The sequence below is a fragment of the Pantherophis guttatus genome, chromosome 3 (assembly GCF_059756535.1).
Source record: "Pantherophis guttatus breed Tessera chromosome 3, ASM5975653v1, whole genome shotgun sequence".
Classification (NCBI taxonomy): domain Eukaryota; kingdom Metazoa; phylum Chordata; class Lepidosauria; order Squamata; family Colubridae; genus Pantherophis; species Pantherophis guttatus.
Window position 1 is genome coordinate 29816071 of NC_142065.1, and position 9114 is coordinate 29825184.

A 9114-nucleotide genomic window follows, 5' to 3' on the forward strand; every position below is an offset into this window, starting at 1 on the left:
TTGAGCAGCCAAGTGAACCAAAGAAAAAGTGAGACTGTTTTAAGTACTTGCAAATTTGCACGGGTGTTTTTAATCCTTTTGGCTTTACATCTGAAGTATTGTGTGCCCCTAATAGTCAAGTTTTCAGTAGTTGGTGATTTAAGAATTAATACTCATATTTTAAACTGATTCCAAATAGGCTGATTACAATCTAATGCATACATATCAGAGGATTGTCCAGGCTTTGCTGTAATAGAACACGTCAAAGGATGAACTCATTGCCTTGAATGAGTGGCAGGTCCCCTTCCTGAGATCCAGAGTGTCAGGGCTTTCTGGGAAATAAGTTTAAACAGCCTTAATTGGAAAGAGTGTTCCATAAAATGAGGAAGGAATTGGGGTGAAATCCAGCAGGTTCTGACAGGTTCTGGAGAACCAGTAGTGGAAATTTTGAGCAATTCTGAGAACTGGTAGCAGACATTTTGAGTAGTTTGGAGAACCGGCAAATACCACCTCAGGCTGGCCCCAGAGTGGGGTGGGAATGGAGATTTTGCAATATCCTTCCCCCAGGAGTGGGGAGGGAATGGGGATTTTGCAATATCCTTCCCCCCAGGAGTGGGGTGGGAATGGAGATTTTGCAGTATCCTTCCCCTGCCACACCCACCAAGCCACACCATGCCCACAGAACCGGTAGTAAAAAAATTTGGATTTCACCACTGGAAGGAACCCAATGCATGTGGAGTGGTGATAAAATAAGGAATTGAGGTAAATTGACTGCAGAGAAACAAAAATATTCTCCAATCCACGAGTAAGCAATTCTCAGCAGCAATCCCAGGGCAATGCAAGGAATTGCAAGCTTTGGAACAGTAGCCCAAGAGGCAAGATTTACTGAGGAAGACCCAAAAAACAGGGAGAAAAGTCCAATTATCATCTGCAAAGAAGAAGTCCAAACAAGCCCACTGCATGCAATAGTCAACCAGAGTTCCACAAACCAGGTCCAAGAAGAGAGGATTGTGAGTTTGTGAGATTGTGAGGTGGGGTAGAGAAAAATGTCCAATACCGCAATTGAAAGGGTTTTCAAATATAAACTGGACTGCATTTGCCTACAAGAACTAAAAGCATGGGGAAATAAGAAAGACTCAAAGAGTTAGGAAATAGTTGAGAGAGGAAAATATACAGCTAAGGGCACAGGGATAGTAAAATAGACATAAGACATAGAGATAGAACTGTATACATTAAATAAGGTAGAAATGGTTGTAAACTAATAGAAATATATAGATAGATAAGTAGTAAGTAAATAAACAGGAATAGATGTAGTATTAACTGTAAATATAAGATTGGAATAATTAAAGGTAAAGGTAAAGGTTCCCCTCGCACATATGTGCTAGTCATTCCCGACTCTAGGGGGCGGTGCTCATCTCCGTTTCAAAGCCAAAGAGCCAGCGCTGTCCACATGTCTCTGTGGTCATGTGGCCAGCATGACTAAATGCCAAAAGCGCACGGAATGCTGTTACCTTCCCACCAAAGGTGATCCCTATTTTTTTACTTGCATTTTTTACGTGCTTGGCAGTAGCTGGGACAAGTAATGGGAGCTCACCCCATTACGCGGTTATGTAATTGAATAATCAATTTATTATTTTAATTAATTAATTAAGTTAATTAATTGAATGATTACAAACACTTTAATTTTGTATAACAAGACAATCCTTAGTAAAGCAAAAATAAAGGCATCAGTTGGAAATAATTCTAAGGCACCATTGTTTGGAGATTTAGATAAGCTCATGAGCGCAGTTGTGCCTCCATGTCGTTCATTTGACTTTTGATTAAAACTCATTGTGACATTCAGGCAGGGGTGAAATGCTCCCGGTTCGGATCAGATCACCCGATCCAGTAGCGATGGAGGCGGGTGATTCAGAGAACCGGTAGCAAAAATCCCTGCCCCCCCTCCCCATGCCCAGCTGAGCCGCACAATCATCAGAGGCCTTTTTAAAATTATTTTTAAAAGCATTTTTTCTACGTCTTTGGCTGAAAAAATGCTTTTAAAAGTAAAAAAAAAAAAAGCCTCTGATGATCGTGCGGCTCAGCTGGGATCGTCAAAGGCTTTTAAAAGCATTTTTTCTACAACCTCTGAAGAGGTTGTAGAAAAAATGCTTTCAAAAGGCTCTGACGATCCCAGCTGAGTTGCCTGATCGGCAGAGGCATTTTTTTCTTTTAAAAGCCTCTGATAATCTAAACTGAGTTGCCTGATCAGAGGCATTTAAAAGAAAAAAAGTCTCTGCTGATCAGGCAATTCAGCTGGGATCGTCAGAGCCTTTTGAAAGCATTTTTTTTACAACCTCTTCGCCGAAGAGGTTGTAGAAAAAATGCTTTTAAAAGTTAAAAAAAAATGGCCACGCCCACCCAGTCACATTACCCCACCTACCAAGCCATCCCACAGAACCAGTAGTAACAAATTATAGATTTCACCACTGCATTCAGGGTAATATTTAATATTTTGGAGTGGTAGCAGTAATTTTATTTATTTATTTATTTATTTTATTTATTTATATTTAAATTTCTATACCGCCCTTCTCCCAAAGGACTCAGAGTGGTGTACAGCCAAGATAAAACCCACAAATATAAAAGTTAAAAGCAAATTAAAATTAAATAATTTGGCCGAAACTAAAATAACATAAAACAACCCATTAAAATAACATTTAGGCCAGTCTTGCCTGCTGAAACAAAAGCGTTTTGAGGGCGCAGCGGAAGGTGCGAAGATCGGGAATCCTACGAATCTCTGGGGGCAGGTGCCCCCACAGAGAAGGCTCTCCTCCTGGGGGTCGCCAGTCAACACTGTTTGACCGACGGCACCCCGAGGAGTCCCTCTCTGTGGGAGTGTACTGGTCGATGGGAGGCTATCGGTGGCAGAAGGCGGTCTCGTAAATACCCAGGTCCTAAGCCATGGGGAGGCAAGACCCATTTGCTACTCTTTGTATACTGAATCTCAAAGTAGTGGTAGGCTACTTAGCTATTAAATGCATGATGAGTTAAAATAGCTGGTCACAACAGGGGTGGGGTAAAGTTCATAGATCAGAGCCATCCATTAAACTTCATAGGTGCCAGAAAGATGAAAAATATTTTCCATGAAGTGTCTGCCATGTCTATAGTAATGTTGGAGGAAAAGAATTCTTTAGGGCATGACTTAGGATCAAGAAGTTGGAAGGATCTGTGATTGATCACATCATTTGACACCTAGAAATTTAGCCAAAAAGAGAAAAAAGTTGAAAATGACTCTGAACTTGGATACTGCCCGAAAGAAAGAGCAAGGTGAGATTCACCCATATTTATTTACTGAATAATGACATCGTTATCCTCACTTGCGGATCTCAATTATAATGTGGCCAATAATGAGGTTTATCCAACCTAACAAGCTTTGTCCCTCGGTTGCACTAAGCTTGAGTAGATGGATGCTAGAAACCACTTTTCCATCGACTATATAAGATATTGAAAAACAGTAAGATTGTACAATGTATGATTTGGTATCGAAGTACCTATAGTAGATGTGGAAAATATTGTGAGGTGATTCTGGGAGACACTCCCTGTGGGCTAGTAACATAAGGTTTTCAGAGTGCTGAGCATTTGCCTTTTGACCTAGTCACTGCAGCTACATAGAAAACCCATCACTTTTCAAATTGCTTCTCTGCACACAAAAATGTTTAGCCTGAAGGAACAATACAGTGGTGCATTATTTTTGGTGGAGTTTTATTGATGCTTTATACATAATATTCTGTAGCTGTTGCTTAGTAAACTTTGACAATCAGAATGTTGTCTCTTTCCCATCTCTATATAGTGCATTTATACTTGGTTTTTTACATTTATATCCTGTTATTTCATATAATAATATTTAAAGTAACTTATTTTAAGGTTACATATTAGTCAACCAACAATGTCAAAATAAGAGTATGCGGTTACAAAACGAAATACTATTCAACAAAATATGAGCATACTGAAAGGTTTTAAAGTTTTTGTCAATTTTGGAGAAAAAGTATTCCATAGGAACAAATTAATTTGTACTCTAAATGATAACTCTCAGCAGCTTACATTATAATTGCAATTTATAAAAATGAATTATGCTTTTCCTGAAGACATTTTTTTAAAAAAAATTATTCATCAGGTTTATGGACTTTTCAATCATTGATTGAACACTCTCAAGGCAGGTGATTAGCTTGTTGTATAGGAAAGAAAGATCACAAATGTAAAGAACAAAGTTAGTAATTTAAATAATAGGGATATGTGGCATTGATATGGAAAAGCAGAATCCACCACTGGAGTGCCAAGGGAATAGACCTTCTTATCCAAAAGGTGATGAAGATTAAGAATAGCCTTCAGATTACAAAAAATATTGCTGAATGTCAGCCCCAACAAACTTGTATACCTTGGCAATAGGTGAAGGATGGAAGCTGCAGTTCTTCAATAATTGAGAGAACATAGGTATCCAATCCAGGGGTGAAATCCAGCAGGTTCTGACAGGTTCTGGAGAACCGGTAGCAGAAATTTTGAGTAGTTTGGAGAACCGGAAAATGCCACCTCTGGGGTGGGGTGGGAATGGAGATTTTGCAATATCCTTCCCCCAGGAGTGGGGAGGGAACGGGGATTTTGCAGTATCCTTCCCCTGGAGTGGGGTGGGAATGGAGATTTTGCAGTATCCTTCCCCTGCCACGCCCACCAAGCCATGCTCACCAAGCTACACCATGCCCACCAAGCCACGCCCACAGAACCGGTAGTAAAAAAATTTGGATTTCACCACTGATCCAATCCCTCCCATGGAGTATTATAAATATTTATCTTGGTTGATCTTAGCCAAGAGATCTAGGTTCTATGGAGACTTTCTTCAGAATTCTTAATTTTTTTAGATAGTAAAGGTAAAGGTTTCCTCTGTCCAGTTGTGTACAACTCTAGGGGCGGTGCTCATCTCCATTTCTTAGCCAAGAGAGGCAGCATTGTCCAAAGTTCTTTTTCTGTGGTCATGTGGTCAAGGTGCACGGAATGCTGTTACTTCCTCACCAAAGTTGTACCTATTTATCTACTTGCATTTGCATGCTCGCGAACTGCTAGGTGGGCAGGAGCTGGGGCCAAGTAATGAACTCAGCACCCAGATCTCAAATCTGGGCTATCAGCTTTCCAGAATCAATGCACCCAGTCCATTTAGATAGCATGGCTGAATAAAATAATATACATTAATATGTTATTACATAGATGTGTGTTTTTCTTTTTTCTTCTCTGTACTGAATTTTCTTGGGGGATGTGGATAGAGGTACTTCAAAAGCAATAGGCAGGATGAGATCCAGGGTGTTTTCAGGTTCTTGTAACAAAAATCAAGATGGCAATTGGTAAGGGTGTGCCTATTTTTAATGTGCATCATATTTATTTTATTTAAAAGCCTTACCTGGCCACACACCTTAAGAGACACAACTCTGGATGGTTCATAACAATGAAATAGAATCAAATAAATGAAACATAATATAGAGCATAATAAAACTGTCAGCACTTCAAGCTGCATTTACTCTAGTACTGACATAAGAAGGACAAGCAGAGGCATCTGGAAAGGGATGTTTTGACTTTTCAACTACTTATTTTCCCTGGAGATAATATCCCCTAGGAGATGGGATGGGAGGGGGGAAATTCCTTTGAGCTGGAGCAGTAGATTAAGGATAGAGTGACTTGGAAGTTGGCCAATGAGTGCAGGGGAGTGGGAAACGGAAAGGGAGAGTTTTGGGTCTGGAAGTCAGTGTTGGCTACGATGGAGTCGGATTTAGAATGTCGTGCTTAATAAATGGGAGTTTTTTTCATCAAAGACTTAATTTGAAATGCAATTTATTTGAGACGACCTCGAAACCTGACAAAAACAATGCAGACTAAAAGCAAAAACGAAAACCTATTTTTATGTGCATTGGATCATCACTGCCATCTTCTTCTCTTTTTTTACCACACTCAATAGACACTCCTGGCCAGTCCAAATGACTGCTAGATTGATATTTCAGATACCTGCCCTCTGGAATAGCTTCCCCATGCAGATTTTATTTATTTATTTATTTTATTCATTTATTAAATTTATATGCTCTCCATCTCTCCATTTGAAGCAACTCTGAGTGGCTTACAATGTTACTGTATGTGTATTTATACAGTAGATATAAAAAATTATAAATAAAAAAAACCAGATTAAAATGTTAGAAGATTAAGAGCAATCTAAAAAGTCATGGGGTAGAAGTGGAGCAGCGGTGAATGTTCACATTTGCTGCACCAAATACCGCTAGTGCTACTCCTTCAGGGCCCCATACCAGTGGTGGGTTTTTACCAGTTCACCCCAGTTTGGGCAAACTGGTAGTGGCGGGGGTGGGAGGCTCCGCCCACCCACCTGGAAGTCATCACGGATGCTCTGTGCATGTACTTCTGAACCAGTAGCGAAGGTAAGTGAAACCCACTATTGCCCCATGCCAGTTGGCATAGCCAGGTTTTAAGTCTTGTCCTGAAAATCAGAAGAGATTCATAGGACACCCATCCTGATGGTGTTCCAAAAATTTTCAAATTCCTGCTTTTTCTTCCACTCCTTGGGGGTGGGGGGGCAGAGTGGGTGTGAGGCCCTGTATGCTCTCTCTCTCTCTCTTTTTTTTTTTTGCTTGAGGTGTATGGGTCCCCTCCCCACTTTCAGGAAGTACACACCCTGTTTTTCTTTTTAAATTGCGAGCTACTCAGAACTGTGTGCAGCTGAGGGTCTTCTAAATTCTAGTTGTGCACTTGTGTGCATAGTGGAAGTGCTGTATATAATTGAACTGCTGTTATTAGAGTGAAGAAAATAACAGTGTCATTGACACCTTCCCATTTGTGTAATGTTCGTCGGTGGTTATGAGAACTACAAATTCAAGATAAATTTACAAAAATAAGCTCTAATATTCAGGTATTCCCTTTTATGCTTGAAAATGCATAAAAGAAAACAATGGCTCATCCATTTGCCAGGACTAATGACAAGCATTTCCTTGATTCATGATCTTCCTTCCTACCATCCCCCAGTCCATCCTGTACCAAGGAAGTTCAAGCTTTCTGTGGTTTTGTTCTGTAGAGTTATTAATTCCCAATCTGCAGAGCACAGTCTGCTTTGAGGAGATAAGGGCAAAGCCATTAACCCCTTGGAGGTCTTTGTAAGACAGTTTATCACTCTGTCCTTTGAAATGTGATTGGCTTGCTGGGAGGATTTGGGTGGGATTTATATTTTAAACTAGAAAACAGTGGCTGCAGTGGTGAAATCCAAATTTTTTTTACTACCGGTTCTGTGGGCGTGGCTTGGTGGATGTGGTGTGGCTTGGTGGGCGTGGCTTGGTGGTGTGGCAGGGTAAGGATACTGCAAAATCCTCATTCCCTCCCCACTCCTGGGGGAAGGATATTGCAAAATCTCCATTCCCACCCCACTCTGGGGCCAGCCAGAGGTGGCATTTGCCGGTTCTCTGAACTATTCAAAATATCCGCTACTGGTTCTCCAGAACCTGTCAGAACCTTCTGAATAGCACCCCTGAGCGGGTCATATGATTTTTCTTTTCCTTCAAGAACACTGACATAGACTTCCTTTATGAAATAAAACTAACCTTTAAGCGGAAAAGTTGGATCTTCTTTTTTATTCTCTCCACTCCCTGGCTTGTTTTAGTTCTCCCTAAATGCTTCTAGATATATAAGTCTCCCGAGGGCGTTTGGTTCCCCACATCAAGGCACAAGCATTAGGGAATCCAAAGGTTTTGCGAATGGATTTTTGTTTGCCTTGCACTTGTTCCATTCTGAAATTGTTTTCTAATCAGAAGCACACTCAAGAGACCTAATAACCTTTGAGCAATATTGGCATGCAACATTTTCAGAATAATTATTAATTAGCAGGAGAATGAGCGATGTGGCCTCCTTATTTACTCTACCCTTTTCTAAAAAGTTCATCTGTTCTCCAACTTGCTAAGAGGGTGATATACTGATGGCAAACCAAGCAATTGCTGGCAAATAAAACACTTTCCCATCTTTTCCTTCCTTCCTTCCTTCCTTCCTTCCTTCCTTCCTTCCTTCCTTCCTTCCTTCCTTCCTTCCTTCCTTCCTTCCTTCCTTCCTTCCTTCCTCTCTCCCTCCGATTACATTGTCCACAGGAGATGTGGTGGAAATAATATCATATGAGTTATGTTAGCAGTAAAAATGTAGGGAAGTTTGGAAAGAAAACGTGAAAGGTACAAACACTTTTGATTCAAAATACACTTCAGTTCACATCAATAGGTGCTTGTACTCTGCTTGTACTCTGCCTTTCAAGGAAGTCATCTTCACAACTACCCGGACTCCTCTCTCCTTTTCATTTCATTGTATCTAAATCCCACATCAGCCAAGCCATTTCACGCATCCGAGGAAGTGGGCTGTAGCTCTTGAAAAGATGAACTTCAAAAGGAGCGACCACTCTCTTCCGAATATGAACGGTAAAGGAAAGACACCACAGCTGTGTCAGCTTAGAGTCCTCTGGACTTGTTCGACTCCAAGTTCCATAATGACCAGACACTGATGATGGAAGCTGCCTGCAACCATCTGGGAGATGCCAGATCGTAAAAGGTAGCTCTTATAGTTCCAGCCCTGTTTCTCTCCGCCCTTTCTTGCTCCCCCCCCCCGGGTTTCTCAGACTCCACTCCCTCTTCCGCAGCTCAGGGGTCCCTTCGCCTAGCCCTCCCCTTCGTCTCCCCTCCCCCGCCTTCCCCGACCCCCGGAAAGGCTTCTAGCTTACCCGAGAGTTCAGTGCCTCTGGGTGGTGGGATGCCTTCCGAGTGAATCGCCCGAAGCTGCGGCGGAAGAGCTTGCCTGGCTGCTGCTGGAAAAGGGGCTGGACGACTCACGCACTCGGCGGGAGAGGGTGGGGTGGGGTGGGGGGGATGAGCGGGATGCTGAGCTTCCTCTTTTGCAATCTAGCTGGTGGCGAACGAACGCAGTTGGCGCAATCTAAGCAGGGCAGGAGGGCACTTTAGAGTGGGAAGGAAGGAAAGAAGGAAGGAAAGAAGGAAGGAAGGAAGGAAGGAAGGAAGGAAGGAAGGAAGGAAGGAAGGAGAAGAAGGGAGCGAAGGAAGGAAGGAAGGAAGGAGAAGAAGGGAGCGAAGG

The 9114-nt window shown here is 41.8% G+C and overlaps 1 long non-coding RNA gene across 6 annotated transcripts in view; it reads right to left on the bottom strand.

The window, feature by feature from the left end:
- The window catches only part of LOC117663646 (uncharacterized), an 89783-nt gene extending 80701 nt beyond the window's left edge, over window positions 1-9082 (bottom strand). For all 6 annotated transcript variants that reach the window (XR_004590771.3, XR_015732997.1, XR_004590770.3 and 3 more), the window contains exon 1: window positions 8747-9082. This is a non-coding gene — a long non-coding RNA (uncharacterized LOC117663646). The remainder of the gene's footprint in view (window positions 1-8746) is intronic.
- Window positions 9083-9114: the final 32 nt, after the last annotated feature.